At 39.8% G+C, this 17,837-nt stretch overlaps 1 pseudogene; it reads right to left on the bottom strand.

Moving 5' to 3' along the window:
• Positions 1-761: 761 nt before the first annotated feature.
• LOC143683429 (uncharacterized) lies at positions 762-17,384 on the bottom strand (annotated as a pseudogene).
• Positions 17,385-17,837: the final 453 nt, after the last annotated feature.

Below are 17,837 nucleotides of genomic sequence, written 5' to 3'. Positions count from 1 at the left end.
TCATTTCATTCTTTCCCCGCCCCAGACTTGGAATCAGTCACTGCTCCATGAAAACGTGGTTTCTTTTACTGCAGAATGGTGTGTGGAAACCAAGAGCTGGGTTCTGTGTGATAGATTAAGCTCCCTGCAACCGGTATTCATTGCTTCTATGCCTTGTCAGTGGACAAGAGCTGGGAAATATGCATTTTTAAAAATCAAGATTTTTTAGGATACCTCCAGTTCAAATACAACTCCAAAAAAAAAAAAAAAAACACAACTCCACAGAATTCTTCATTTCCACCATTGTGTATTTGTTTTTCCTTCACGAAGAAAATCCTGACTCCCAACCAACATCAATTTGCTGTATTTTATAATATGAAAAATATAGATTCAAAATTACACTACCCTCACTAGCAACAACACACATACTATATGGAGTTTAAAAAGTCTTTGCAGTTTTATCTGTGCTTGGATTATATCCCATTAAGGGAGAACAGACAACTCACTGTAGACATTTTACTTGAATTCTTTTCTCTGTATGGTTATGTTATAAATTTCATATACAGTTAGACATTTGTTTTTGCTTATGTTCAATTTCAGGGTTTGTTGTTTTTTTCATCATTTTTGCCAACTTTTGGTGACTTTTTGTGGGTACTTTGACGTTAGAGGAGACTGAGATGGATAACAGATATTGAGACTGTTTACGTGGCTTCTCTGAATTCTGCAAGGAACAAATGCTGCTTAACGTTTTTACTGCAATAATTAAAGTAATCCAGTTTTGATTAGTTGTGCTTTTTCTTGTGTTGAAAGAGACCTGACCTCTGAAGGATTTTCCACACTTATTACATTAATAGGATTTTTCTTTGCTGTGGATTCTCTGATGTTAGTGAGATGTGAGCTCACATGGAAGGCCTTCCCACTTGCCACATTCATAGCGTTTCTCCCCAGTGTGAATTCTTTGATGTCTAGTAAGGTCAAAACTTCCACTGAGGGCTTTTCCACCTTCATCACATTTGTAGGGTTTTTCTCCTGTGTGAATTCGCTGATGTTTAGTGAGGTTTGAACTTTCCCTGAAAGCCTTCCCACCCTCATTGCACTGTAACATTTTATTAAGGTATGGTATCTCTGATGCTAAGTCCTTCATTTTACTGAAGGTTTCCCCACATTCACTGCACTCAAAAGGTTCCTCCCCAGAGTGGTTTCTCTGATGTTTAATGAGGACTGAGCCTCGACCAAAACTTTGACCGCACTGATTACAATGATGCGGCTTTTCACCAGTATGAATTATGAGGTGTTTAAAAAGTGTTGAATTTTGACTGAAGGTTCTTCCACACTTTACACTGAAAGGGCTTTATCCCTGTGTGGAATCCACACTGTTTTCCTATTGACCTAACTATTAAATGCTGTATTCTACTATCAAAGAGCGCACCTCCCTTTCCCACCTGAAATCCTGGGTCATAGAGTTCTCTCTGCAAATCCTCCAGCCAAGACACAGCCCCATCTCCGTTCAAGGGCTGCTGCTCCAGCCCCCGGGACTAGAGCCCTCGGGCAGGATGGTCAGGGACTGCTCCAGCACCAGAAGCTGCTTGAATGATTCTCTGGCCTCAGCCATTTATGGCAAAATTCCCAGAGTTGGCTCAATGCCTGCCTGGGCCCACGAGTCTCCTGGTAGCAGAGCTGTCAAAAGCAGAAGGCTTCCTCCCGGCTGGACAGGCTGTTCTGCTGCAAGTTAATTTCCTGTTCAAAGAACTTAACCTCCTCTACCTCAACTATCACATGTCCCTCTGAATGACAAAATCTGTCACCATTTTCACTCAAGAGAGTGGTTTCCCTATAGGAGGGCTGATACTCCAGGGAGATTACAATTAAGTGTTGCAGTATGTTTTGAAATTCATTGCTTTTTGTATATATGTTATTTTTCACAATAAAAAATGAAATGGGGGGAAAAACACAAAGCCTTGTCAGTTTTGTGCAACTCAAGGGGATTCAGACAAAAGGACTTTCCACAGATCCGTCCTGGCTAATGCTCAGGTGCAGCCTCTTAAGCAGAGTTCATTCCGGCCCAAAGGGCCTTTTGCAGCCAAGGGACCAAAGAAAATGCCAGGCATGGACTGAGACACGAACTTTATAGAGACTGACTCATAGGAGAGAAGAAAGAAATTAATCTAGGAGTTAAGTTGCTCTGATGGTGGCTGATTCAGAGCTCAGAGGGAAAGCAGTCGCACTGAGCAGGGAGAGGCAGGGCTGCGTAGTGGCACAGACCAATCAGGCCAGCACAGAGAAGGTGGGCATGTGCTGCCAACAAAGGGCTGTTTCTCAGTTGGTCTCTCTGGGAACACGTCTCCAGGGGGTTAGAAGGCACAGAGCTGGGGGGTTGTGCACAGAAATGAACATAATTGCTGACAAAGTTGAGGAGTTGGGAGATACTGAAAAATGCAAAAACATTGTTATATTACAGATTTATTCAGTTAAGCCCTCTCCTGGATCCTGCTCTCTGGAAACTCATGTCCTGGGAAAGCTTGAAAGTCTCTGATCAAGCGGCTTCTGTGTCCTAGTCTCAGAGCACACAATCTGGATAGGCTGTGAATATTCAGTCACCAATTTCTGGTTCCTTTGTGTTTTAGAGTTGAAATTCTCAGCCTATCCTTTTTCTCTCACAGTTTAGTATAAAATGCAAGGAGACACCAGGCTGTACCTTCTATTCTTAGCCCGGCAATCTCAGCTGAATATGCAAATTCATAATTTTCAAGTTTTGCTTTCCAGCTGTAATCAGAACACAATTTTATTAAGTTCTCTGCCACGTTATAGCAAGGATCCCCTCTCTTCCAGTTTCCAATAATACACTTATCAGCTCCTATGGCTGCATTGGAGGCACCTCCAGCATCCGTATTTCTACTGAAGTCTCTTCAAGGCAGTCCAGGCCTTCTCTGTCAAGCAGCTCACAATTCTTCCAGCCTCTGCATGCTACCCATCCCTTTAAGTTTTCTCAATCCATCAGTGATAAATTCACCCTCAAAACCTCTCCTGTTTCTCCTATTTTCTTCCACATGAAGTTCTTTTCTCTCTTTGGGTCAGTACTTTCCCCTACATTGTCACTCAGGTCTACAGTAAGTGCTCTTTTTCCTTTCCACATTCCCTGTGTAACAAATTTGCTTTCCCTTCATCAGGCATCCCTTTTTTAAAATCCTGACCCCCTTCAGAACCTGTCTCCAGAAAGCAAGAATAACGTGACTAGGAAAGTGAAGAAATCAGTACCTTTCTAGTATTTCTTTTGGAATCTCCATTTTAATAAGCTCAACGGAACATTTAATTTATCTCCTTTATGCCAAATCACACTTACATGAATTATTTTGTATCGTTGTTTACAAAAGAGCACTGATACTTGTTTATATAAATGAATTATTGGTTTATATTGAATCTGCAAGCAATGCCCTATTTTGGGCAAGGCTAAGACAAAGGGTTTTCATTCCAAGTAATAGGTTATATACCTTATGCCTTGTGATATCATTGAAATTGAATGCAACTTAAAATACTCTTCATACACTTAGACTTTTTCAAAATGCTTTGATGTTTTGTCCACTTTTTTGGTGGTAAAGACTGTTCCCAGCCCCACCTCAGTAATACTTAGCAAGTATTACATAGATTAATTATTTATAATATGTATCTATTTCTTGTTTCCTTTCTAGCACTTTCCTTCCTTAATTGAACTTGAGGTATTTATTCACTGTTGGGGGAGCATGGTTAATAAAAGAAATATATGGTCCCTCAGGAGTTTGATACCTAATTCGTTCAAAAAAGTTGACATTTTAATTTTGTCTACTTTTATATACGTTTAGGAGAAGCCCCAAGCTGAGGCATCTGCCCAGCACCTCTGAACTTGAAGACGGTGGCAGTCAGGGGCTGCCAGTGGCCCTGGCCCTTGGCTCTCCTGTCACCTGGTGATGTTGTTTCTCTTCTGCTCCCATCTATTTCTCTAGTTTCTGGCTTTTCCTGGGACGCTGTCTCTCTGTCTGAATTTCATTCTGTTCATAAAGGGCTCCAGTAATTCTGATTGGAGCCCGGCCTGACGTAGTACACCACGTCTTAATAAAAATAATGTCTTCAGCAAGGCTGTCTACCGTGGGCTCACCCCCAGAGGCATGCAGGAAGATGGACGGTTTATTGGGGGGCGCACAACTCAACCCACACAAACAGAACGAAGTAAGGGCCACACTACATTACATATGATTTTAAAAAGTTCACTTTAGCTCTAAAGGCTTGATTAGACTCAGATTATATTTTTATGGATAGTGGCGTGTATTTCAAATCAATTGCCCCAATTGTTGTGATGCTAAACTTGATGGAGCCTTCCTTCGTACAGTTCTCCATCAGCCTGCTTCCTAATGGGTTAAGCAGGTATTGATTGTCATTGCCGAAAGCAAGTATTTCAGTTATGTTTGCAAAACAATGATTATCCAATTCTTTTATTCTTCCTGTAGTTACTAGCTGTAATTTTAATGTAAAGTGGGCCTTTCCCACCTGAACAAGGCTATTCAGAGCAAATTCATTATACGGAAACATTTCAATCCAGAGAGGCAGTAAGATGTTTACTTCTTTCCTTTAATTATCAATTACCTCTGTAAGGGGTTGATACACTATTTCCAATGATGGCCAATGAAGATTTTTTTTTTTTTAATTACACGGGCAGGCACCAGGAATCGAACCTGGGTCTCCAGCATGGCAGGTGAGAACTCTGCCACTGAGCCTGCCCCAGTGAAGATTCTATTTGTTTTAATTTTTATTTTCCTTTCTTTTTTATTTCATTATAAACTCATGGATTTTTATAATCAATATTTTATACTATATTCTATATGGTGCTAAAATTATCCTATATCTGGCTAATAAAAGCTGCTACAAGTTGGTTTCTGTGTCCTTTTGACATAATTCCATTAGTGTTTCATAGGTTCTTTGCTTTCCATTGCCTTTTAACGGATTGCTATTTACAAGCCACAGTTCGGTGCTAAGACATTCATAGCTAACGTGTTGTCATGGCCTCTAGGCCTTTTCAGTGAACAAAGCTAACAAATATTCTTAAAAAGGCAAAAAAAAATCTTGAGTTCATCCTGATATTTCCTATTTAATTTTAACAATATAATATTTATTGTTTTTTTACTTGCATCTATTGTTTATCAGTTCCTTACAACATAATTCCTTACTTGATTTAGTTTATAAAACACACATATGGTTTCAATATAGCAATTTTAATGTTATTACTAACAGTGAAATTAATAAATGATGTTTAAAATTACACTGCTGTAAATTTTGTCCAGGAAATATATTGCCATAAAATTGCATAATTTTGTATTCTAGAGTCACCTAATATAGTTGTTCTTTCTTTGTGGCAATGTCACCAATCTGATGTATAATGAGGTTTTTTGGTTCAGTTTGTTTCCATTTTTTCGGGATTTTTTTTCAGATTTGTAATTTAAATATTGCTTTCTAAATATTCAAAACATTTATTTAACTACTAAAGTGAAAATGATGTAATAGGATATATTTAGAGATGTCCCACTTTCACTACGTGCCTTCTCCCGTTCTCTGCCAGCGCCTTATAGATGCCCATTTTCATTAGATTTGCTTTATCTTTTCAGCATTTTCCCTCAAATATAAGAAATATATTTTTATATTGTATCCACCCCATTTCTTATAAAAAGGCATATTATATAAATTTCTCTGTGCTTTACTTTTGTTTACACTTCACACTGATAACTGGATATAAATCTGTAGAAATATTTAGAGATCTTCATTCCTTTTAAAGCTGTGTAGTGCCCTATCATGTGTATTTAACGAAGTTTATTCAGTTCCCAGTGATGGGCTTGGTGGTTATTTGGAGTTCCACAAATAACAACAAGGTGTGCTAATATATTATTTTGTATTTTTGCTAGTGCATATTTAGGATTGAAAAGATAAATGCATGTTCCATTTCCCTATATATTCCCAAATTCCCCTCCATGAAAATGGTAACGTTTGCTCTTTTACCAATCATATATGAAGATGTTTATTTCCTCACAGACTCATCTACCACTTATACTGTCAAACTTTTAGATTTTTGGAATCTGATAGTTCAGAAATAGTAAATCAGTGTTGTTTTAATTTCCAGTGCTCTCATTATGGCGACATTGAACAACTTTCTTTCATAGGTTTAAGAGCCACTTCCATTTTCTGAGAACTATCTGTATATTTAACTTCTAACCCCATTTTCCTATCTGATGGTTGGCTTTTTCAGCTCAATTTTAGGAGCTCTTTGTATTTTATGGATAGCAATTCTTTGTGATATGATTTGCAAATATTTTCTCCAGTTTGCCACTTGTTTTGACTCTGCTTATCGTATTTTCTTTTTAAATTTTTGTCTCTAGTATAGTGTTATTTCCTTTTAGTATTTCTACCACCCCGAGGCCCTGAAGGGCAAGAAGGGGCAAGTCCAGGAAACCGGAAAGGGTGCTGGTGAGACCTGTGGGCCTTTGTGTCCTCTGCAGGGAGGGAGCTGGGGAACAAACACCTGCCCACCCAGGCCTTCCTCACTGGGGGGATGGGGACCAGAGACTGGCAGTCACTGCGCTCTGGGCTCATTGGCTGGAAGGGTATCTTGGAACTGAGTCATCCCCAGGAAGCCCAGGCTGAGAAGTTTGGACTTTACCCTTTACACAAAGAGGCGCCACCCGCATGTGTGGAGACTCTTTCAGGAGGCGTGGCTTGGTGAACTGGTTATGAGGAGAGTGGAGTAGGTTGACTTGAGAGGATGGACAATGTCAATTTGAACAATGGTGATTATTCAAGAGATATTATGTACATCAAATTAAGAGAATGTATGTATAAGGTGAGGAATGCAGAAGTTGATGGAGAGTCTGGAGCTGGGTAGATGGTGAGAGAGGAGAAAACTCGACATCAGCAGGAAAAAACTCTGAACCTCAGATCACGGAGGTTTTAGAGCAGGAAGAGCCAGGGATGGCCTAGTCCAGTGACATTTTTCCACTTGTAATAAGCACTCACATGCTGCTGGATATATTCAAAGTGGCAATAGAAATGAAGATTTAGGCTTGGGAGGGGAGGTCAGGAGTAGAAATTAAAATTAAAAGATTATTAAATAAAGTTGGAGATGAGATTGGTGCTATAATTACACAGCAAAACTCTGATTAGCAGACACTAGCCCATATAATGAGACTCAATAGCTATCTAAAGTATCTCCCATTCTATTTTATAGAAAAATGAGGGAAATTACAAGATTTCAATATTAAGGTTTTAAAATTTCCATGGGAAGTCGTTAGCACAGTCTTGATTCAGACTAGCTCTTGCTCCACCTGTCGTGTGGTGAGATGAGGACTATTCATTCATTCTTTCATCATACATCTCTTGGACTCTTACTCTGTACCAGGTACAGCAATGATCAAAATAAACTTTTTTTAAGCTTATTTTCTGTTGATGAATAAAGAAAACATTTATGAAATGAATATATGCCAGATGGTGATTACAGCGTGAAGGAAAAGGAGGCCATAAGGGGCTGGAGTGGCAGTGCAGGGGTGGGTAGTGGGGGTTGGAGCCAGGTGGCAGGCCCAGCAGATGCCTGGGAGGGTGGCACAGGCAGCAGGACAGCTTCCAGCGGGCACAGCGGCAGCAGGATCCGCACACTCTAGGCCCAGCAAGAGGCACCTGAGGCTAGGCCAGCGTGGAAGGGGTGTGGGAGGAGGCCAGCACAGGTCAGCAGGCTGGCCCTTAGCCTTACTGAGCACCCAGGGTTCTTTTCCCAGTGCACTGCCTGCATTTTTAAAAGCTTGTTTTTAAGATGAAGTTTTATTACAAAATGCTGCTGTTTCTGATGCCTCCCCATTCATAAAATACCTGAACATCTACTTACTATTTATTGAGTACTTATTTATCTGTTAAACCTTTATGTATTTTGCATAGATAAGGTATATTATTGGCTACATTTAAAAAACAACTGTACTTGTGATGTTTATTTTGTTACACACGTAGTTACCATTTCTATTCATTTTGGTTTGGGTCTTATTCAATTGCCAGAAATGTATTTCTCTTTTCCACAATTGTAATAGAAAAGGACTTTCATTTACCACTGAAAAATATTTTAAATTTTAACTTTTGATTCAAATTTAATTTATCATGATTTGTGGTGTGAAGTATAGACCCAAATTATTTTTTCACCATGGCAACATTCGATAGGATCAACACTGTTTTTCTATAGTCCTTCCTTTCCGTGTTATTGAAATGTGTTTGGCTTTATATGTTTCTAAAGAAATTAAATATAATAAGTCATAGGATAATTTTATATTTTCAAGAAAATTCCATATAGCTTTGATAATTGTTTTTGAAGGTTTGTAGGACTCTAAGAAAGTATGAAACTTCTTCAGGTATTCCTTTTAGATTTGTTTGTCTCAGAACTTCAAATGCTCTTAGTGTTTTTCACGGATACTGTATTGAATGTTCAAGTGGATTTTCAAACTGTCTGTTAGGTGTTCTTTTAGGAAGGTGCCTTCATAAGTAAAGGTTTTTTTGACTTGCCTTTTGAGCATGGTTTTGGTGCAAAACAGAGAGAAGGATATATTTCAGGTTACTGTTGGGGTTTCCCGTTCAGAATAAAGCATCATTTTCTCATGTTCTCCTGGATGAAATGGCCCTCCTCAGAAGCTTCCTCAAGTATCCTTTAATGTCTTTGTTTCTCAGAGTGTAGATGAGTGGGTTGGCCACGGGCGTAAAAATGCAGTAAAACGGGGTCAGAACTTTAGTAAGATCTTGAGAGGTGTCGCCTGAGGGCTGCACATAGATGTAGATGCCAGGGCCATAAACTAAAGACACCACCAGTAAGTGTGTGAGCAAGTGCTGAAGGCCTTAAGTCTCCCACCAGCAGACAAGAGTCGAACTACGGCGTGGGTGATGTAACCGTAGGAGACCAGGGTCATGGAGAGGGTCCCATTATCAGGAGGGATACCACCATGGCTAAAGTGAGCTCATTGGTGGTTGTGTCCACACAAGCCATCTTTATACGACTGGGCAGCTCACAGAAGAAGTGGCCCAGTACCTGGTTCCCACACAGGGGCAGCTGGACTGAGTGCGGACTGCAGCAGAGAATTGGCCAGACCAGTGAGCCAAGCAGTGCTGGGCAGCTGCGGGCAGAGCTCGTGGCTCATGGTCTCAGAGCACCTCAGAGGCTTACACACAGCCACGTAGTGGTCTAAGGCTATGATGCCAGCAGGACACGTTCCGTACAGCCTGGCCAGTGGACTATGTAGGCCTGGGCCGTGCAGCCTAGGTAGGGGATCTTTTTGGGGCTTCAGAGCTGGGAGAATAATAGCAATGTCTCTCAACAACTTGAAGATGCAGGCAATCAGGAGGACAAGGAAGAGAGGAAGATCCAACCATGGATATTTGGTAAAGCCCAGGTGAATGAGATCCTACAGGAAACTTTCATTCACGTGCTTCATTGAATTTTGTTGGGAGGCACCTGCTCAAATCAAGGAAGACAAGATGATATTTTTAAAACCCTGAGTTGGCAGAAGTTCTGGAGACACTAGGAAAAAGAATAAACTTTGGAGGTGGGGGGAAGGTAGAGCACACTTTTCAATAGAAATCATAACAACAATGTTGTTTTAAATAAGTGAAACTTTGATGTGATGGATTAGGGGACATTAGTTGTTTCTGGCTCTCCTGGAGAAAACTGGGGGAAGTGAGGAGTGTAACCTTTTCCCAGCTTCTTGAAGCAAAGGGAGGGTATAACCCAGTTATCATCTGTCAGACGCTCCAACGCAGGATTTGAATTGTGGTGAAATGCAAAAGGACAAGGAGGGGAAATGACTGTCACAAACTCAGGTGGCTGCCTTGGTGGGTGATGCTCCGTAGTGACGGTACCGACCACCATTCCTTGGTCGTCTCTTCCCGGGTGGGACGTTGGCTGCATCGTATTGCTCATTTACCACATTTCGTGCTTTACACTTCTCACTGATTCTGTTAACCACCATCTTCCAGTATTTCCTTTCTCTTTAAATTATCAGAATTTCTTTCCATGTTGACCACCAAGGAGCTTGACTCATAGAGAAAATGGTACCAGAAAGTGAACGCCCCTGCAGACCTTGGTAAGTAAGGGCTCTCATGGTTGGAGTCGGACTCTGGGAGAGAGACTGGGTGTATGCGGGCTCCGCGCCCCAGTGCCCACCTCCCACCATAGCCCAAGCAGCCTCCCTCTTCCCGAACGAGGCCTCCTTGCTGGGCCTCCTCAGAGAGGGTCACAGGGGGAAGGAGCCGGTCCTCCCCATACCTATCGAGAAACAGGGTCCGAGTCCAGAGGCTCAACCCAAGGCCATTAAAAGGAAAACTGAGGAAAAGGATAATACATACAAACAGTGCAGGGCTTTGCTAATTATGGGCAAACATTTTGAGACACTATATGGGAATGGATTCTAAGCCTGTAAACCAAGAAAATTAGACCTGAATTTATCATAATAGGAACTCTTATCAGAGAGACTTGTTACAATTTGCAATGGGTTTTGTTTTGTTTTCTCTGTTGGTCTACTTAAAACCTGTTTTCCAAGTGATCCACCTGAATGAGGTTGATTTGCCAATATCCCCTTAGGGTATGGAGAAAGAACCCTAGAGGGGTGGGTAGCATGTATAATATCAGAGAAAATTCAAATGACGAGAACAGGCTGCTGGTGAGGACTAATTCATCATCTCACCTTGCTCAGTTGGTTTCAAAGAGAAAGACCATAAGCTTTTTAGATGAATGACATCAAATGATGATGGTTGAAATTGATGCAACTCTGCTTAAAAAGCAACTCAAAGTACAAAAAAACCTTGACTTTGTTATCAATTCTATCTCTATAGTATATGATAGAGAATATTTTATATGAAAAATTGTGATAATAAGAACACATATCATGTGACATTCTTTAAGAGAACCATAAAGCCATTGGATTTATGATTAAAGGAACTAGACTGATCCACAAATATGATGAGAATGAGGAATACTCAAAACAAAAATACTGAGAGAAGTTTCTACTTGTTCTAGATACAGGTTTCCTCCTATCATATTTGTACTTGAAGCTGGAGCAGGTTTTCCCATGGAAATCCCATAACACTTATCCAGCTGGATTGCCCTTCATCTAACTTTAAACCAATATTGTCTCTTACTTTACTTATGTCACTTTGGATGATTGGCAAACCCAAGAAATTCTCCTAATTATTTCCTGTCAAATCTCTTCATTCTTTTCTTCCCTCCCCTCCCCTCCTCTTCCCCTCCCCTCTCCTCTCCTCCCCTTCCCTCTGTTTGTTTTGTTGCACAAAAACAAACAGAACTGATCAAGATTCCCAAAGGAGGAACCAGAGGAAAGGAAGCTTTCTCCTGGCAATTGCACAAAAAGTGCTGTTTTAAAGTTGGTGCTCTGTATCTAGGGCAAGAGTCAAATGAATACGAGTTGAGAAGACCTGAACCATTATTCCTTTCTTTCTGCTTTCTTTGGGGTTGGTTTGCTTTCCTTTTTCTATCTTCTCCAGGTGTGCAGTTACACTTGACATGTAGGCCATTCTGAAGGTCTAGAATAAGTTGAACTGCATGTTGAAGAGCAGCCTTAACACAAAGCCATCAACATTAAAACCCTAGACAAGGGGGAGAAAAAGACCATCAGAGTTAACTCATCAAGACAATCAGAGGTCTACACATCAGCAAAAATTACAACAACAACAAAAATTACATCCACTAAAGTTGAGAGGAAAAGACAAAAGAGAATGGCTTGGAGTAGTGTGAAGAAATGAAGATCTTCAGTAAATGTAACTAAAATGGTAAATGCAAATCCCAATAGTATTGAATCCTCAATATACAACTCTACCCTTTAATTCTTGATAGAGTAAAATTGAATGAGAAGAATACATATTTCCTGATAATGAACATGCAAAGGATAAAGTAGTAAAGTGGGACAAAAACAACATGAAGGAAAAGAGAGGGATATGGGAGCAGAGAATGCTATGCTATTGAAAGTTCATATCTTTTCACATTAGTAGATTATAGATGTAGGTTGTATAATATAAACCATGGGATAACAACAAAGAATTATTTAAAAAGCATACAGAAATAGAAATGGGAAAGTGATCAGTCAGATACCATACAAAATATAACTATACAGAAAAGAAAGTTGCAATAAAGAAAAGAGAAACAAACAAAATATTTGACATATAAATACCAAAGGGCAAAATGACTGAAGTAAGTACTGCCTACAGTAATAACATTGAATGTTAATGGATTACCCCCCAGTGAAAGACACCGGTTGACAGAAAGCAACTATATGTTGTTTACAAAGACTCACCTTAGACCCAAAGGTACAAATAAGTTGGCTGTGAAAGAATGGGAAAAATATATTCCATGAAAATAGTAACCAAAAAAGAGCTGGGGTAGCTATATTAATATTGAACAAAATAGACTTTAAGTAAAAAGTTGTTATAAGAGAAAGAAGGACACTATATATTAATAAAAGGGGCAATCCACCAAAAAGAAATAACAATCACAAGTATTTATGCACCTAACGATGGTACCCCAACATATATGAGGCAAACACTGACAAAACTGAAGGGAGAAATAGACACCTCTACAATAATGGTTGGAGATTCAATACACCACTCACATCAATAGATAGAACATCTAGACAGAAGATCAAAAAGGAAACAGAGAGCTTGAATAATATGATAAATGAATTATCATATTGCACCCCAAATCGCAGGATATCCATTCTTCTCAAGTGCACATGGATCATTCTCCTGGATAGACCCTGTGTTGGGTCACAAAAAAGTCCCAGTAAGTTTTAAAAGATTAAAATTATACAAAGGACTTTCTCTGACAAGAATGCAATGAAGCAGGAAATCAATAAGAGGCAGAGAATTAGAAAATCAACAAATATATGGAAGTTAAATTACACTCTCTTAAACAATGAGTTGGTCAAAGAAGAAATTACAAGGGATATCAGTAAATATCTTGAGATGAATGAAAATGAGAATACAACATATCAAAACTTATAGGATTCAGCAAAGGCATGTACTGACAAGGAAACATATAGCCCGAAATGTTACATCCAAAAAGAAGAAAGAGTTAAAATCAAAGATGTAATTGCACATCTGGAGAAAATTTTTAAAAAAAGGAAAGCAAACCAACCCTAAAGAAAGCAGAAGGAAAGGAATGACAAGAGATAAATGAAATGGAGAATAATAAAAAAAATAGAATTAACAAAACTAAATGTTGGCTCTTTGAGAAGATCAATTAAATTGACAAGCACTTAGCTAGACTGATAGAGAAAAAAAGAAGATACAAATCAAATCAGAAATGAGAGGAGAGTCATTATACTGACCCCACATAAGTAAAAAGGATCATAAGAAAATACTATGAGCAACTGTATACCAACAAATTAGATACCCTAGATGAAATGGGCAAATTCTTAGAGACACACAAACAAACTACACTGAGTTGAGAAGAAATAGAAAACCTTAGGAGACCAACTACAAGTAATGAGATTGAATAAGTCCTCAAGAACCTCCTAACAAAGTGAAGCCAGGACCAGATGGCTTCATAGGGGGATTCTACTAAACATTCCAAAAAATAATAATACCCATTCTCCTCAAACTCTTCCAAAAAATTGAAGAGGAGGGAACACTACTTAACTCATACTATGAGGCCAACATCACCATAATAAAAACATAAACATAATACAAGAAAATAAACTTACAGAACAATTTCTTTTATGAATATAGATGTAAAAATCCTCAAAAGAGGCTGTTTTATATATATAACCTGATATTTAGAAATAAGAACAAAGCCGAATAGGTTGGGGTTAAAGTAGTTTAGAACATAACGGTAAGGAAGATGGAAAAAAGGTTTATTAAATCTGGAACTAAAATTTTCTGTAGTGCATAATCTAACTCAACCTATCTGTATAGCTCATCTGAACAATTGAAACACAGGGAGCACAGAATAAGAAAGAGGTCCTTTAATCCTGTATAGATTATTGCAATGCCTGGAAACATTCTGAAATATATTAAGCAGATAATCAAAAAGTATTGGCAAAGTCCCCTGAGGGATGGGAGAAAGAATATAGAACTATTAAACCTTATCATCAGGGAATCCCCTGATACTGTGTCAAACTTTAGGGACACCCAAATCAATAGGCCATGCTCTCGATCATGAGACTTAACTCTTGTGAAGCTTATGTAGGTAGTGGAGAAGCTTAGACTACCTAAGAGTTACTTCTGGAGGACCTCTGTTGTTGCTCAGATGTGGCCTCACTCTCTCTAAGCCCAACTCTGCAAGTGAAATCATTGCCCTCCCCGCTACGTGGGATATGACATCCAGGTGTGAAAACCTCCCTGGCAATGTGGGAGATGACGCCCAGGGATGAATCTGGCCCTGGCACCATGGGATCAACCATTCCATCCTGACCAAAAAGGGGAAAAGAAGTATAATTAATAGCATATCAGTGGCAGAGAGAGTTCAAATAGAGTTGAGAGACTACTCTGGTGGTTGCTGTTACGCAAGCTTCAGGTAGACCTTGCTACCTATCATAACCCGCTAACCCCCAACCAGGACTATTCCAGCCAATCCTAAAGAACACCTAGGGCAATAAATAAGATTCCACAAGGGTTCCATGCACTAGAGTAACTTTCCAAAACCTCCAACCTCCAGATGGGTCTCTGGTCCAGATAAGTCCTGAAACCTAGCCCAGCCTCTCCAGAACATCAGATAGTTCCATCTCCCTACCCCATATTAGTGACAGACCTTCTAATTTCAAAAATTTAGAATTGCCATAACCCAAACAACCCTAAAGAGAAGTATGGAAAGAGCAAAGGTGATGGTGGAGTTATACATAGAAGATAGGATTTAACAAGTGAAAATGAATGCTGAATAATTGAATTGATATCTCTTTTAGTCTCCAGTATTTTAGAACAGCTAGAAGTAAAAATCTAAAATTGTGAAACTGTAACCCATGTCAAACTCTGAAATATGTTCTACAAGTAATTGTGGTGCTGTGCTTTGAAATTTATAGCTTCTTTTTATATATGTTATTTTTCACAAAAAAAGAGAAGGAATTAAAGCTGATTGTGATGATAAAAAATATTTAAGCCTTTTAACCTCCTATATTCTGGAGCAGCTAGAAGGAAAAATATGAGAAGATCATATGGTATCCCATGACAGACTCTGGAATCTATCCTGTAACCACTTGTTGAAGAGTGTTTTGAAACTATTGCTTTTTTATTTCTTTGCTTTGTATCTATGTTATACTATACAATAAAAAAAGTAAAAAAAAAAAAAACCTCAAAAATACTTACAAATCAAATCCAATGGCACATCGAAAGAATTATATATCATAATCAAATAGGTTTAATCCCAGGTATGCAAGAGGGTTCAACATAAGAAAATCGATTAATGTAATATGTCACATTAACAAAACAGGGGGAAACCATACGATCATCTCAAGGATATAGAAGAGGCATTTGACAAATCCAGCATCCCTCTTTGGTTAAACACTTGGGAAACTAAGAATAGAAGGAAACTGATACCAAAAAGAGTGGTGGGTTCTCTGCACACAATGTGCTCAAATGATCCATTCTTGAGACCCCAAGAGAGAAAGAGTTTATTCCTAGGCACAAAGCAGGAGATCTGATGGCCTTTCAGCCCAAAATCTGTCTCCTGGAGTCCAAAGAGTCCAATGTTTTTATTGATTCAAACAAGGGTAGATGGACACGTTACCATATCAATAACAAGTATCAGCAGAAACAATTCACGAATGTAAAGGAGTGGAGCTATGCTAGAACTAAGCTAACAATTACAAGAAAAAGTCAATGGTTAGTTCTACGCTTACTCAAGTTGCTGCGTTAACGTCGGGAGTTTGCTTTTGTGACTATGAGACTCTAAAGTTTAAAAAAAAGTATAAAGGGAGTACAAGTGACAAGGAATTTACAATCACAACTTTCTAAGATAAAGGCTATATAGCTATACAATCTTATGAAAGATCAGGGCAACTGGATTACAGTTCAGTAATTTCAGGAATTTCCATCTGGCTTGAAATCAGGGATTCAAAATAGATATTTGCTCACAGATGTTCCTAGCAGCATTATTCACAATTGCTCAAAGATGGAAGCAACCCAAGTGTCCATCAATCAATGAATGGATAAAGAAAATGTGGTGTATACCTTGATGGAATATAATTCTGCTATAAGAAGGAATGAAGTCCTGATGCATGTGACAACAAGGATGAACCTTGATGACATTACACTGAGTGACATAAATCAGAGACGAAGTGGCAAATATTGTAGGACCTCACTGATATGAACTAATTATAATAAGCAAACCCACTGAATTAGAATCTAGAATATAAATTACCAAAGAATAGATTGGAGGTAGAAAATGGGAAGCTTATGGTTATTTGTACAGAGTTCCTATTTAGGTTGGTTTTAAAGGTTTGGAAATGGATGGTGGTGATGGCAGCACATTATTGTGAGTGTAATTAACAACATTGGATTATGTGTGTGAATGTGGTTGAAAGAAGTCCTGGGTCAGTTTGTGACTGGAAAGAAAGTTAGAAGATACAACATGGGACTGTATAACAGTGAACCCTTTTGTGGATGGTGGACTTGGGTAAGTAGTACAAGAATGTTCTTTAATGAATTATAACATGCACAACTCTAATATGTGGTATTAATAATACAGTGGTATATGGGGGAAATATGCTTAATGTAAACTATTGGTTATACTTAATAGTCTTATTTTAGTATTCTTTCATCAATTGTGAGAACGGTATCACATTAATACAAAATGTCAACAATAGAGGTATATGGGAACACTGTATTTTTTTCCACATGACTCTTCTCTAAACCTATAACTTCTCTAATTAAAGTAAAAGAGGTTTCAGGAAAATGGCAGAAGAGGATAGGTTGAGTCCACCCTTGCTCTAAGGAGCAGCTGAAGAAGGGATGGGAGAATGACTGAGAAGGTGGTTCCAGGGTGTGAGAGACTGGGAGAGTCTTCTGAACCACCTGGGGAGCCCCCATTGCAAACGCTGAGGAACTGAGAACCAGAGAACCAGAGACTGTCCGGCTGGTGCCAACAGCCTAATGCAGAAGTGCAGAGCCCTCAGGAGTGCACAGACGGGGAACCGGGGACTAGGAAGTAAGCCAAGCCATGTTCCTTGAATGCGCTACCCTCACCAGTGCAGCCCCGTGACCCGCAGCTCACCCCACAACCCACACACCTCAGCCCTGTCGTCCGCCTCCTCTCCCTGTGCTCCAAGTGTCCCCCATGAACCCCTCCTGTGTGTACCCACCCCACACCCCCTCTTCAAGCACAGCACAACCCACCTCTCCAGCACCAGCACATCACACTCCATCCCTCCTGAGCCCTACATCCCCCTTCCTGCCCCCTGCAGGTGGTTGCCAGTGCATAAATGCTTCAGCACTTATTTCTATACCTGACTACACCTGACCCTAGCCCATATAGTCGTGCACCCCAACCCCAGACCCTTGAGCACGTGTACATCAGTTCACAGCAGACCTGTGCATGCACATGGACCCCAGACATGCTCCCAAGCAAGCTCTGACCTTCGCAGCCAGGTGGCATCTGCCCCCAGACCTCACAGGCAGAATGCCAAACCACTGCCCTGAACTCTGTGTATGTGCACAAAGGGTCCTACTCCCTAGGCCAGCACATGCCAGGGCCCCACCCCCAGACCCATGCACCCACACAGCCACATCGTCTCATCATTGGGCACTCACACTTATAATACCAGCGAAGCATCTCCAACTTACACCTATACCTGTGCTGCAATACATCACCACACTGT

Source organism: Tamandua tetradactyla, chromosome 5, assembly GCF_023851605.1.
Source record: "Tamandua tetradactyla isolate mTamTet1 chromosome 5, mTamTet1.pri, whole genome shotgun sequence".
NCBI classification, from domain to species: domain Eukaryota; kingdom Metazoa; phylum Chordata; class Mammalia; order Pilosa; family Myrmecophagidae; genus Tamandua; species Tamandua tetradactyla.
This window is presented reverse-complemented; position numbering and strand designations above follow the sequence as displayed.